Source organism: Onychomys torridus, chromosome 7 (genome assembly GCF_903995425.1).
Source record: "Onychomys torridus chromosome 7, mOncTor1.1, whole genome shotgun sequence".
Lineage (NCBI taxonomy): Eukaryota > Metazoa > Chordata > Mammalia > Rodentia > Cricetidae > Onychomys > Onychomys torridus.
The window spans coordinates 2,409,218-2,425,304 of record NC_050449.1 but is presented as its reverse complement, the minus strand read 5'-3'; positions in this window follow the sequence as shown (position 1 = coordinate 2,425,304).

The following is a 16,087-nucleotide window of genomic DNA, read 5'->3' as shown; positions in this document are numbered from 1 at the left end:
AGTAATGTACAGATTGAGCTGGCTGTATTAAAAATATATTTGTACATATGTATATAACAAAAATTAATGAAACAGATCATAGATTTGAAAGAGAACAAGTAGTAGGGTTTGGAGGGAAGAAATGATGTAATTATATTATAATTTCAAAATAAAAAAGTAAAACACTTCTGGAAGTTTGAACTTGGATTTTAATTTTTATATGTGTTTTACTGATATGGCTCAAAGATCAGCAGGTAAATTTATGTCATATAGTCATAAGCTAAAGTCTTAAGAATTCAGTGTATTTCCATTTCTAATTGTCATTTTTCTGGGGGAAATGACACCCTTTCATTTTTCTAGTTCCTTTCATACAAACAAATTTCACAAGGTCAGCTTTCTGTCTGAAAGTTTCTGATGAGTGACATCCTTAGAAGTAAGGCTTGACACATTTCCTTGTTTGTTTGATATCAGTTGAGAAGAAAAAGTTAAAAAGCACTTTGAGCATGCATAGGGAAATCAGTTTGATTTATCACAGAAAAAAAATATTTATTTCCTATCTATAAACAATTTGCTTCCTGACTAGGTTTCCAGGCAGAGTGATCCATTTGTGTTTCAAGTGTTATAAACAAGAGTGGTGATTGAGAGCCTAATATAGACACAGTCTCCAGCTTGCACTCATTAGTTCTTCATGGACTTTTGCCACGGATTTATGCACAGCTGCAAATGTGTTCACAGTAATCCTCAACTCTCCTGTGTTGACATAGACTTTGGGGTAGAATCATTGTGCATACCAGTAAGGAGAGTATGACATGTTTCAGCTCTTAGTTTATAACTTCATATTGATAGATAAACAAAGTGTAAATGATAGCTTAAGATTACAAGGAAGTCCACAGGAACATAAACTTTGACAGTAAGATAAATCTGTGTATCATTGGGTCAAAATTCAATAAAGTTATAGTGGCCTTGGGCATTGGTGGTACCTGAAACAATGCCTGTGACTGGAAGAAAACTGTTTCCAATCAAGCCAGGGTGGGACAAAGATTGCAAACAAGATATGTTTGGGATCCTGAGTTTATACTTAGACAGTCGTGATTTATGTAAACCCCAATAACAATACACTGTCAGGCAATTCAAAGGGCTTTGCAATTCATCCTTTGAAAAGATTTCAGATTTTAGGCCACAGGTGGCAGCTATTGATAAAAAAAAAAAAAAAAAAAAAAAGTTATCCTGCATTCCTGAATTGTTTTGCTACTGAAAAAGCTAACAACTACATCAGTGAAAACGCATTTCATATGATTAGCTGGTTTCAACCAGCAAAATGGAGTAGAATGTTTTCAATGGATAATTGTTTTGTGCAGAAATGATAGGATTAAATTCAATTCCAGTTTCAAAATTACCTGCAGTGACTAGAGAGTAAAACAGTAATTTTGCCTCATTAATTGTCAAATGTAATTTTTTTTTCTCACAGACCAAAGTAAGCATAATAAATGATACCTAGATATAACAACGTGCAAAAGTATTTGAAAGGGAGAATGAAAGGTGATCTAGACTTAAGAATAATATTAAATCAGGAGGCAGATTGAAAGCAACCAAGATTTGTTTTGTAACTGGAAACAACATGCTTGTGTCTATTGTCTAACCTGAAATGCAGTCTAGAAATGAATATTTTTGTTACAGTGACTGAAGGCTAAGTCAAAATAATTATCATCTTACATGATTGGCTACTCCAAGTGCTGAACACTTAATGAACTGTCTTCCCAAATATAATGAGCAGAAAAATGTAAAAATGGTTTTATGTAGCAATTTTTCAAATTAAAATTGCATTATCCTTGATTTTATATTTAACCTAAAACATCTGCCAATTCATATAATTTATTATAGTGGGGAAACCATGATTCTAAACCCTGTAAATGTATTGATTACCTGCTATATGAAGGCATATAAAAGAAAAATTGCCTAATAGTGTTAAAGTTTTGGTATGAAATGCTGTCCATATGGCATGTGTAAGTAGACTTGTGTGCCATATTGCAAAATTTGAAATTGGTTGAGTGTTGAGGGGGCAGGTCTAATGAAAGGCTTTGGGTCATGGATGGCATGAAGTAGTACAAGGGGGCTGAGGACTCAGTCTCTTCCACTACCTTTCTCTTCAGAGCCCTGAGTAGGTAGTGAATAGATTTACCATTCTTACCCTTCCATCACTTGCAGACTAACCACAAATACTATCTACCTGGAATAAAACCCTGAGCCAAAAGCAAAGCTTTTTTCTAAGGTTGACAGACAAATAAACTTCTACATTTAAAAGATGATTCATTGTGGACTTTTGGGAACCTCTCCAGCACTTTGCCTATTCCTGTTCTCATGTGGTCTTCATTTATCATGCTCTGTTATTCCTTGTTCTCCCTTTCTGTTCTTGATCCAGCTGGGATCTCATGCTCCCCTAAGCTCTCTTTCCCTCTAACCTTGCCCTCTAACTCCCACCGTCGTCCAGGTTGTTCATGTACATCTCATCCATTTCTCTGTCATTGGGTGATCCTTGGGTCTTTCCTAGGGTCCCGTTTTCTAGGGAGCCTCTCTGGAGTTGTATAGCAGTCTAGTCATCTTTGTTTTACATCTAGTATCCTCCTATGAGTGAGTACATACCATGTTTGTCCTTCTGAGTCTGGGTAACCTCACTCAGGATGATTTTTTCTAGATCCATCCATTTGCCTGCAAACCTCATGATGTCATTGTTTTTCTCTGCTGAGTAGTACTCCATTGTGTATATGTACCATATTTTCTTTATCCATTCTTCAGTTGAAGGGCATCTAGGCTGTTTCCAGATTCTGGCTATTACAAACAAAGCTGATATGCACAGACAGATGGCAATGGTCAAGAGAAAGCCTGATCTGACCTAGTCCGGTGATCAGATAGCTAAATACCCTAACTGTCCTGCTGGAACTCTCGTCCAATAACTGATGGAAGTGGATGCAGAGATCCTCAGCCAGGCCCCAAGTGGAGCTCCAGGTGTCCAACTGTTGAGAAAGAGGAGGGTCTACAAGAGCGTGAATTGTTGAATCAAAGATTGCAAAAAGCACAGGGACAAATAGCCAAATGAATGGAAGCACATGAATTATGAGCCAAAGGCTGTGGAGCCCCCAGCTGGATCAGGCCTTCTGGAAAAGTGAGACAATTGAATAGCTTGATCTGTTTGGGATGCACCCAGTCTGTGGGACTGGGACCTGTCCTTAGTGCATGAGCTGGCTGTTTGGAACCTTGGGCTTACATGGGGACACATGCTCAGCCTGTAAGGAGGTGACTGGACCTGCCTGTACTGAATCCACCAGGTTTAAATGAATCCCCAGGGGAGTCTTGGTCCTGGAGGACATGGGAATAGAGGGGAGGGGCTGGAAGGAATTTGTGGGTAGAGGCAGGAGGGGGGAGGACAGGGGAACCCATGACTGATGTATAAAATTTAAAACACATAATAATAAAGGAAAAATTAATTAATTAATTAATTAATTAATTAAATTTTTAAAAAGATGATTCATAAACAAGTCATCTAAGAAGCCAAGTGAGTTATGGAAGCATAGAAATAATGCGAAGTAATCAGTGTTTAGACGTCATGTGGCACTCAAGTTGAAGAACTGGATTACTTTGCACTAGATAGATAGTTTGTTAGAAATTTCTGTATCATTGTTGAGAAGTCTCCATAAGATCAAATTTAAAAGTAAAGGGAACATTATAGACCTCCACACAATGTAGAAAATATCAACACTTAGAACAGTCAGAATTGAGATAAAGCATTTAATATGCCAAGTACTCTTAGACACAAAACTAAAATAAAACAAACAGCAAACACAATTCTTGGATCTTGCCAGTGGTTGGGAGTGGAATAAGCTGCATGTCTTTCACATCTTTCTCAAAGTACTATGACATCTCAGAAGCTTTGCCATTTTCTCCACATTTGCCAGTGAGGACATAAAAATCCACTTTCTTTTATTCTAATGGAAATGGCTTTAAACTTGGGCCCACACTTTGAGTAATATAAAGCATACTAAAAATCCAAGGAAAAACATACCTCATTTTTGGAAGCTACTTTAGTTAATACCAAAAGCCTATTGCTCAATATTTCTCCATTAACTCTCCAGGAACATTTGAGATGACTACGGCTGACCTTTTCCTTATTTTTTTAAGAAGATTTTTTTAAATGTGGATCATTTTGTAATTTTCTATTCCTTTAGTCTTTATTTGGGTTTTGTGAAATTGGTGCCCTGTGTCTCTCTTCAGCAGGGCTCTGAATTATTTGCCTCTGCTAGCTGGTCACTATCAACTCCTCATTCTCCAGCTTCTATACCTCAGCTACATTATTGGTGCAAGCATAGGGCCGTAATTTGTGTAAAGCTCTTGCCTGGCAGTCTCAGAGCTGTGCTCTTTCAGAAGTCAAGGGTTTCCCTTCCAATGCAACATTAAGGGATTTGTGTATTGACAATAGTCTGCCTACAGTTAATCAATTTATTTTATTATCAAAGTCTGTCTTCTTTTACAAATGAGTTCAATAAAAGTTTGTAAATATTCTTTAATGGAAAAATCCAAGTGATAAATTCTAGTAACTTACTTGGCTAGGCTACAAAAAAGCAATTACCTCATAATATTTGTTTACTATCAGGGTTATAATACTGAGGTGCATTTTAGTTCTGTGAGGTAAGGGACTTTTTTTTTTAAAGGAATAACACATTCCAAGAGAAGAACAATTTCTAAAAATGTGTTTGTGCTCTCCACAATGTGCTGAGATTTACCAGGTTTGCATCTTTATTTACTTTCCTTCTTCCTGGAAGCTCTTTGTTCAATCATCAGATGATTTCAGTGGCTTTGATGAGGAGACAAGCCTGTGGCTCACTGCCTTCTCATGAATAGTAGAACTTCACACGTCAACCTCTGGGGTCAGGGAAAGGATTATGAATTCTTGCCCAATGGAATAATGTGGAAATGTTTCCCAGATGTGGGTTTAAGAAGCGGGCCAGTTTCCACCTCCTGTGTTTTGAACATTCTTGGAAACAGTGCTTTAGAAGGTATAGGAGGGCCAACAACCTGATAAAGATAAAGTGGTATGTCTCTTGTCATTTTCTTTAAGACTTTTACATCTATATTTATTAGATTCTTTCATTGTACCTTTCTAATAAGTTTTCATTATCATTTGGGGCATTTGAAAAAACATGCAGACTAATGTATAAGTAAATATTAGAAATATTATTTAACTTAGGAACTTGCAATATACAAGTTCAAAGCATGAAAAGTATAGAAAAATGAAAGAAATAAAATTTAACAAGAAATTATCCCATTTTTAATTGTATCAAAAATGTATAAAGTAATAGGTATCTATTTTAAACTGAGTTTCATTTCTAGTAATGTTTTAGTAATTAGACTTATATAAATGTCAGTTCTCCTAAAGTCTTTCTGTAAATTTAATTTCATCCCAATTAAAAATTCTAGCAGTTTCATTCCTGTGTTGACCACAAGCTATGTCTTAAATTTGTAGAGGGTCAAAATAGATACTATAAGGGTAGATCAATAAACAGAATACAATTGGTGGTGCACACACACATATACACAGACACACACAGACACACACACACACAAAAAAAAAAAAAAAAAAACTTTATACTGGAAGAATACTTAATAGCAAAAATAGAACTAAGAAATAGTTATCCATTTTTTAAAACATGATATTAACATCTATGTTATAATATTTACAAAAATTTAACTTAATTTCAAAGAGTTTTTGAAAACCCAATAAAAATGAGCAAAATAATATGTAAAGGTATGGTAAAACAGGAAACTGTCAATTAAAATTATAATATGATATCAGCTATATTTCAATATGGAACTACATCTACAGAGACATTGCATATATTAGCAGACTCTGGTCACCTAATTTCCTTCTGTTCAGATGCAGCATTGAGAAAACTGTGCATATGTGAGCTTTTTATTTTGATTTAATTTTATTTATGGTTACAGACCGAGATAAAAATAACATTATTGATGATAGAAAAACAGACACATGCAATGATATAGTAATATATTACAAAACTAAGTATTTATAGAAGCATTGTTTGCAAATGCCCACATTCATTCAGTGACTTGGGGGTTCTTGCAAACTTGTAAATTTAAATAATAACATGATAAATACAATTCCATGGACAATTCTGCAGGTACACTGTTTAGTAGAGAAACCTAAGCATAGAAAATTCAATGCTATTTGATTTCATTAACATTTCAAAAATAAGAAAACAACATATAGCAAAGGATGCCAAATCCTTACCTTATAAGGCAGCCATAAGACTAGCAAGGGAAGCAAGACATACTCTCCAACACACATTTTAAAGAACAGCTAATCATAGTACCTTTCAGAGTATTCAAACTCTGCCATAGAAAAGGATAACCTTAACTTATTCTGTGAAGATGTCATTACTATAATATAAAGCCTAGGAAGATTTCACTAAAAAAGAATATCAACTTCCTTATGAATATCAAAGCCCAACAGGAAATGAGGTGTTAACATCAAAGCAGGAAGCACATTAAAATAATAAAATACATGATTAAATGAAACTTTCTTAGGTGGTTCAAAATTCTACCTTAATTTCAATCTCAAATAACAGTTATTGAATGTAAACAAATGAAAACATAAAAACCTGTTTCCTAGGGAGATATAATATTATTTCTGCTCTGTCAAAATCAATTAATACATGTTCATCAAACTTAAACAAAAAAATGATCATCAAGTGTTATTTGAACAGACAAATTATATTTTTAAATGCTGTTTTTCAGAACTATGAAAGAAAAGTTTGGAAAATTCTGAATCAGACCAATGCTGGAAAAGAAACAGAAGAAACATCTTTAGTTATGAGTTGTGCAATATAGACTAAAAGATAAAAATACTATTGCATGCTTGGCTTTGATCTTCACAAGTGTGGAATATACTCGATTCTGTGAAAACCTTTCTAGAATTATCAATGTAATCATCACTCCTTTACAGAGTAACTGAAGCATGAAAATAACTGTTTCTATTTTTCACATTTAACAAGTAGAAATATTTGTGAATAAAAAATGCTTATATAAATCACTAAAAACAGAAAAATATAGAAGAAATCACAGAATTTTATTTAATCCTTCAGATGGTAAGGTTTTTCTTGTTATGATACTAAAGAGGCATAGATTGACCAAAAACAATAACCACAAAACACTCCATTTAATCACATATCACCCAAAACATTTGAAGAATTGAAACTCATCTAAGACAGTGGAGACATATGAGTTTAAATGTAATTAAGTACAGAAGCTCTAAGGCAAACAAAGCAGAATAGGTTCAGAGCGAAAGCCTGGTGTGGAAAAGTGTAAGTAAAGACACAACTTTCAACCATAGGATGTCATTGTGTTTCACCTATGTGATGAGCAGACACTGAATCTTGCAGACGGGCCACAAGAATATATGATTCTGATATGAATTCACAACATGCCCTCATGGTTGGGCAAGCCCAGCAGACATTTCCGCCTAGTTATTTCCAGTTCAAAATAGCCATGTCAGGGTCAAACCATCTCAAGTGACTAGGACCCCATGTCTTTGCGTGGTTGTGTAAAGCACACACACAGCCGTGTGATCTATGCGCATGTGTGGAGTAGCCACATGAGGTCCTGTTCGCACGCATGGCCCACCCTTTATAAGCCAGCGCCATTTTGCACCAACCTCACTTTCCCTCTTGACCACATGTGTTTCCCATAGGCCTGTTCACGTCTGTCTCTTTCTTTCCTATCTTAATAAAAATTCTTGTGGATTTGTTGTGTTTTGGGACGTTTCCTCACAGGGTAATAGCGCCACCAAATAACTAACAGATTCAGTTGTGTATTAATGTTGAACACTTCATATATTCATATTGTGGATGCTTATTTAGAACTCATCATAAGGATGCATTGTTTCCAGAACCTGTTAAATCATAGTATAGAAATGGATGTCATTTCCAATGCTTGGGACCTTTTCAGATATTGAATACACTTTGTGTGTGAATCCACAGTGTGTGTGTGTGTGTGTGTGTGTGTATGTGGTGTGTGTGTGTGTGTGTGTAAGAGAGAGAGAGAGACAGAGACAGAGACAGAGACAGAGACAGAGACAGAGGAGAAAGAGAGGGAGAGAGAGTCTCTAAGGTATTAAAGTGGTAACAACAACAAAAATACCTAGTTTCTCATGCAAGAAGAGTTTTTAATTTTCTGTAAAGATAGCTCTATAGACAGTGATACTAAAACATGTTCAGGTGTTATCTTAGGATGTTATGTTTAGAAAATATGAAGTCCAGCAGATGGTTATAATTACAGCACCTCAAGCATTGACAAGTGCCATGTCATTAGCCAAGCCTGTGTGAAGCAATGAAGACGTGCAAGCCATCTATCATCTTCTCCTGCCTCTCATGCTCACAGTAGACTAATGGAACTGGGTTTGCTCTCAAACTTAAACTGAGCAAATGAGGCTCTGCTGCTTCCCAGAGAGTCCTGGGCAGAAGCTTTTTAAGGAAGATACTATATATATAGTATCTTATATAGATATAAAGTCATTTTTTTAGGAACATTGCACAGTAAATGTTTGGTAAGTAGATCTTTAAATAGGTTTCTTTTTAAGAGACACAGTTTTTCTCATATTCATTGAAAGCACTTTGAACTTTTTCAATTTAAATTTTTTAAAAATAAAATATCCCTGTCTCAAAAAAATTAAAATTAAAATATTTCCAGTAGAAAAGCTTAAAAACACAACTATCTATAAAATTACAGGAAAATTGTATACTTTATAAATTTATTTGAAATATTAAACATTTGTTGATACTATATGACTTAAACAAAATCATGTTCTCCTGAATATGAACCAAAGTAACTCCTAGAGTGTTGACATTTAACATCTCCTAGGGACAAAATGAGAAAACCATACCATACATATCTAGTAGGTTTAAAATAAGGCTGTCTGTCCCCATGAAGCAGAAAGGAGAGGATTCGGTATCATTACAGAAACCAAAACAAACAAACAAAAGGTAACTCGCTCCAGTTTTCCTTTCTTGTTGCCTATGAGGCTAAGAATATGCTAAATTAATAATCAAGAGCTGTAAAGAAGGGCCAAATTTCTGGATTAAAAAGTGAAAAGTCCCCAAATGGTACAATATATGAGAATGGGTTTAATTTTCATATCCTATTTAAACATTGATAATTATTAGGAACACGTATAAATGCAAATGCTCTCATAAATTTTAGCTTCTAAAAGCCCCACAGTGAACACAACACATATTGACTTAAAGGTTAGTGAGGAAGCATGATACTGGATTTCAGAGCTAATGATAGATGTTAACATTGGAAATTCAAAATCAGGAATGATGGTGAATACTGATTTAGAATAACAATAAATCAGATTGATCAGTTTTTCATTTTCAAAACCTCTATGGTTATACCTCCCTGAATGTGACTAATCTCATCTAAAATCAGAAACATATCATTACTTAAATGCATCAACATCTAGAAAATGTAATGAGCAGTGTTTTCTTGGTGACTTAGAACTCTGTAGTATTTTAATCTATACTTTTGTCTGTTTAATCATTGATAATTCCTTACTGGGAAATAATCTTTTGAGATTTCTTTCTCTGGGGAAAATGGAAAGTAAATTTTAACCTTTAGTTTGATTAATTTTTCTTAATTGTAAAAATTATATTTGCACATGCATTTTAAAACCTAGGGATATACCATAAATTTTATATATATATATATATATATATATATATATATATATATATATTATAAATTCAGAAAAACTAAAATATTTTGACTATAATTAGTTTAGTCCAATGTCAATTTATATTCTTGGTATTGCAAAAATATTGGTGTGGGTTTTTTTTTCTCAAATTAATTCATTCCTCAATGTAGCATTAGGGAGTTATTTGATGCAGACAGAAATCTCTTGGTGGTGTCGAGTGTCATAATAAGTGAGACCTCAGAAACTAGGCTTCCATTTTCAACTAAGTAAAGACAGAAGAACACTATGCCACCTATGAGTCATTACAGAGCTCTTGGAACATGAAATTTTCTAATTAGTTGACCATATTTCTATCAGTGTTTGGAATTGTAAGAAAAATGTTTCTAATGTTTTCAGTCTGCTTAGGTTTTAGTTGACTTACTGGAGATTATCAAAGTGTAGAAATAGCTTCCTTTTAGATAAAGATTAGTCAATGCTCAAATGTGTATTGCTTTGATCTCAGGAAAGTATATGACAAAATTAGATAGAAGTACCTTAATGTGGTCAGTAGTGGTGCACACCTTTAATCCCAGCACTTGGGAGGCAGAAGCAGGGGGAACTCTGTGAGTTTGAGGCCAGCCTGGTCTACAGAGTGAGTTCCAGGACAGGCTCCAAAGCTACACAGAAAAACTCTGTCTTGAAACAAACAAACAAAAACAAAAACAAAAATGAAGTTACTTTAAATTGAACACTAGTCCTAAACTTTTCATGCTGTTGCAGTTTAACAGTTCTGAAACGATAGCTAAAAGGGTAACAAAGGAGAACACTAAATAGAAATAGAGCAAATCATTTAGTTCTAAAAAAAAAAACCTTACCACAGGCAGTAGTGGCACAAAAATTGTAGAAGTAACCAACCACTATCTGATTGGAATTAAGTTCCACTCCATGAGATGAAATAATCCATGCCAATACTGCCTGGATTGCCAAGAACCTAGAAGAAAACCAGATACTGCAAAAATAAAGTAGTAATAAAATGATTCCTAACAATAATATGCTACAAAGATAGATGACTGTCTTGCTCAGCCATAATTAGATAAGCTTCCTCCTACAGTGAATGAGAACAAATAGAGTGATCCACACTGGATTATGTGAAGAGTGAGAGACCTTGGAATACTGATTCCTATATAGGATGTCTCTATCAAACCTCTCCCCTCAGTGAACTCTGCAGAAAAGGAGGCAGGAAGATGGAAGAGCCAGTGAGATAGAAGAAACAACAGAGCAAGGCCTTCAACACAGCAGGATTGACATACATGGAGTCACAGAGACTACGGCAGCATGCATATTCACAGAGACCAAGGCAGCATGCAGTCACAGAGACCGTGGCAGCATGCATAGTCACAGAGACCATGGCAGCATGCAGTCACAGAGAACATGGCAGCATGCACAGTCACAGAGATCATGGCAGCATGCATAGTCACAGAGATCATGGCAGCATGCATAGTCACAGAGACCATGGCAGCATGCATATTCACAGAGACCAAGGCAGCATGCAGTCACAGAGACCATGGCAGCATGCATAGTCACAGAGACCATGGCAGCATGCAGTCACAGAGAACATGGCAGCATGCACAGTCACAGAGATCATGGCAGCATGCATAGTCACAGAGACCATGGCAGCATGCATAGTCACAGAGACCATAGCAGCATGCATAGTCACAGAGACCATGGCAGCATGCATAGTCACAGAGACCATGGCAGCATGCATAGTCACAGAGACCATGGCAGCATGCAGTCACAGAGACCATGGCAGCATGCATAGTCACAGAGACTATGGCAGCATGCACAGGGCCTTATCAGGTGTGCACCAGATGGAGTCCCATGTCTGGAGGAGAAGCAGATACAAGCACTCATCATTTATCCAGAAGCTATCTTCAGTTGATAACCATTCACATAGGAAAAAATTAGTTGTATCTCGTAGAGTCTTACTGGATAAAAAAAACCCACTCCTGAAGGCAGGCCCATGCCCAGCAGAAGAGAGGCAACACAAGGTAAACTCAATTGTGCTTTTGGAGATTTTTGTCTAGGCATTTTTTTCCCTACAGGTCTTTTACTTACATATTTAGGCTTCTAATTTTCCTTTTAGTGGTTTTCTGTGTGCACAAATGTTTGTGTGTCAGTGTCTACACATTTTTCTTGTGCTTTGTTTGTTCTGTCTGTTTACTTGCTTGTTTTGTACTATTCTGATTTGTTTTTATTTTATTTATTTGTATTGATGAGTGCTGATATCGGCCCTAGCACATGGCAAGGAATGTGAACATTAGGATTAAAAGTAATTTCTTTAGGATTTGAGTTAGGGGGTATTGTGCTAATATGATCTTAACCTGTGAGGAGAACTGTAAATAATTATGAGTTATTCCCCTAGAATTCTAGGCACAATTCTGTTCACTATGCAGAAGCATTTCTTCTTTTATTTCTGAGATTATAATTACATAACTTCCCCCTTGCCTTTCCTCACTCCAAACCCACCCATATATCATCCCTCCTTGCTCTTTCTCAAATTCATGGCCTCTCTTTTTCTCTTTTTATTTTTATTGATTATTCATGAATTTCACTTCATGCTTTCCTATCCCACTTATCTCTCTGTCTCTTTGCATCTGCCCTCTGCCTTTGCAACCTAAAACATAACCAAATTTAAAAGAAAAACCAAAAACCAAACAAAACAAGGAACCAAAACAAAAATAACAACAACAAAATTGTGTGTAAATCAAATTCTAATTGACCTTAATAATAAAAACCCAGAGTCAGATATCGGGGTAAATGCTGAAAGATCAGAGAGACAAAGGAGCAAGCCACTGCCACTTAATACCTTGCCAACTCCTCAGCCTGAAAGTAGGCCAAGCTCCTGTCTCCTCCCACCTTATATTCCTCTCTCTGCCCAGACCATATCAAGTCCTGTTTCTTCCTCCGTAGTGCTGGGATTAAAGGCATGTGTCTCCCAAGTACTGGGATCAAAGGCATGAGATCCCAAGTACTGGGTTTAAAGGTGTATGCCACCATTGCCTGGCTTCTATGGGTAACTAGTGGCTAGTTCCACATTCTGATTTCCAGGAAAGCTTATTTGTTAGATCACAAACAAAATATCACCATAGTGGTAGAAGTTGTAGTGTGGCCCTGTGAGTGATACAGTTTATACTTTAGTCCAAACATCTTTACATGTAAGTATTCATTGCTATGAGTCATTGGTCTGGTTTGAGGCCTCTGGTTTCTGCTACACCACCCATATAGGTGATGGGTTCTCACTGAGACTCTTCTTGAATATCCTGTTGTCCTGTTCCATGGAGATCCTGCTGTTTTGGATTTGTAGGTTTGTCTCCTTCACAAGCTTCAACAATTATTAGATTTGTTGGACGTTGGGGTGGCCTAGGTCGTAGCTGGGTTGATTAGCTCACTAGCTTTTCCTCATTGCCACTACCCAGATAATCTCTCCAGCACTGCCTCAGCTAGCTCACCCAGTGCAGCCTACAGCAAGGAGCAGGCCAAGTTCTGCTCTCAGGTCCTCAGATACAGGTCCCCCTCACTCATATTATTACCAGGGCCAGCTCTACTCTTTTGACTACACAAGGTGCAAAACCCTCTCTATGAAGGAGGGAGAGGAAGCAGGGGGAACTCTCCTGTTCTCATGACCTCAGGGCTGGCTCAACTACAATCCCTACCTGTAGTGTACTGCCCAGACAGGAAGCAGAGCCTGCTTTCTTGTGCACTGCAGCCCATGAGGGTCAGAGCTAGCTCTCCCACTCTTATGACCACAGGAATAGCTCTCTCACCTGCTGCAGGTGGTAATGGGGGAGGGGGAAGAGCACCTTTCCCTCACCCAAGCGACTACATGACAGGGGAGGTGGGGTGTAAGTGGGATCAACTCTCCTGCTCTCATGCCCTCAGGGATGTCTCACCTGTGTCGAAAACCTCAGGATCAGCTCTAGTGTGCTTCCTAGGTCAGGTATATGTCATGACCTTGCTTATCATTAATTGTTATTGCATGCATATATATTTACACACACACATATATATTTACATGTTCCTAAATATAGCCTGCTTAATCCAAAAAATCTTACTTGTATGCATGTTTTCAGACTGACTGTTTGGTACTGATAACCAGTTGGTTTCCTTTTCTGTAGAGAAGACTGTTTCTCCACCTGTAGCATTACTTAGCAGCCTGTATTTCTCTGTGTAGTGTTGAGGCTTGTGGCCTTTTCCTCATCCACTTTGGAATGTCTGTTGTTTGGTTAAATGGATATATCTAGAAAACTCCCATACCCAAAGACTCAGGGAACATTATACGAGAGGAAGCAAAGTGTAAGAGCTAGAGGATCAGGGAGTTTGATGTTAAGACTGTGTCTTCTATTAATGTCAAAAGTGACAACCATAAAGTTATACACACATTTTTGTGTAGCATACTAATAAACATATTGAGAAAGGAGTGTTATCTTATGAAACCAAACTTAGAAAAATTAGCTAACTTGCTGGGAAACAGGAAGTTAGATTTTGATGACATGAGGTCAAATTGAAGTCAGTATTCCTCCAAAACCTGTTCTGCTTACTCTAGTTCTTCCATTTCTATTTAGCTGGAATGTGATCAGTGTAGTGTCCCCTAGAGAAGAGAGATTGGACCATTTTGATGAGTCTCATTGGAAGCTTTGCCTGTGCCCCAAATTTCTCTATGAGGTAAAAACAGACCAGGCTTTTAAATTGAGAACATTTTCAAATGTTTTGGCAGTTGGTTCAGAGAGAAAAGGTGTTCTTTTATAGTTTAAAGTAGTGTGGCTTTTTGCAGAAGTGATGGTGTTTTCAAATGCTATGTTCAAATGAAGGCTTTTTAGAGAACAGCAAAATAAAGTACTGTTTATTTTGTTATGAAGCTGAACTACAATTTTCATTTGCTCTTAAAAATCTTATCCAGTTGAGTATATGTTTATCTGTAACAAAAACACTGGGGTATGGGTAAGGGGGAAAGGAGGTTCAAATCTTTAAACCATTGTAAGGGGTCAGGTACAGTTTACATTTTCATAAAATTGAGTTCTTTGGTTTTGGTTTTCTTCTGCTTTCTTTCTTTCTTTCTTTGTTTCTTTCTTTCTTTCTTTCTGTCTGTCTGTCTGTCTGTCTGTCTTTCTTTTTTCTATTCCAACTTCTATTTCAGATCAGAATTTCTTGACATAAATAAGATATCTACTATAGTATTTGGCTCATTTAAATGTCTTTTTAGCTATTAAAGTATGGACTCTTCAATCTTTTTGAATACCATTTTAAATCACAATGTCTTCGCATACCCATATCGGGATTAACTAAATGACATTTATAGGTGTGCAATATCTGGCTAATGTGCAGTGCAGGCTTTCTGATTAGTAGTCCTGGAAGTCCTTCCTTTCCTCTCTTTCCTACAGACACTGAGAGGCATCATCCAAGTTTCATTCCCTGTGTTGAATTGTTTTTTATTTACCTTTATTAATAGTAAATATGATGGGGACACAACAGGACTTATATTAATCATCATGTTCCCAATTGGACGCAAACTACCATATTGAATTTAAAAGCTAGAACCAGGAAAATTTGGATATCTAATGCTGTTTCATACATGTTTCAGCGGCTATATATTTGAATATATTTATTGTTTAAATAGTTGGTCGCACAGTAGTCTGTGGGGTCTATGTAGTGTCTGGGGTACAGCTCACTCACAGAGAAGGTACCATGCGGTCTACTGTATGGTCTTACTGGGAAATGAACAGATAAAAATCAATTCTTCCTTGCTCTTCCTGACTCATTTTTCATGTCTTTTGCTACCATCTGTGCTTCCAGTTCAAATTAAATTGAGATTTAAAATAGTGAATGTAGCATTTCATTTTGGAAAAACAGCTACAGATTTTCATGGACATAGCAAAAATGTCTAAATGTCAGTCTCCTTTACCATGATAGATTTTTTTATGTTAACTATGGTTTGAATTCTATCTCTGTATGGTTGTAGGTGGGTGAATAGTTAATGAAGTCACTTTTAGTTATGAAACTCATTGCTCATCTTATTTGTTCTACATTCTAATTTTTTAATTTATTTATTATTTTCATTTTACATACCATCCAATTGCCTTCTCTTCTCTTCTTCTGCTTCTGCTACCTCCCCCATCCACTCCTCACACTGAGTAAGGCCTCCCTTGGGGAATCAACACAGGCTGGCATACCCAGTTGGACAGGACCAATCACTTCCACCATGCATCAAGGCTGAGCAATTTATCCCACCATGAGGAATGGCCTCTAAAAAACCAGTTCATGTACCCAGGAAAGTCCTGGTCCTACTGCCAGGGGGCCCACAAACAGATCAAGCCA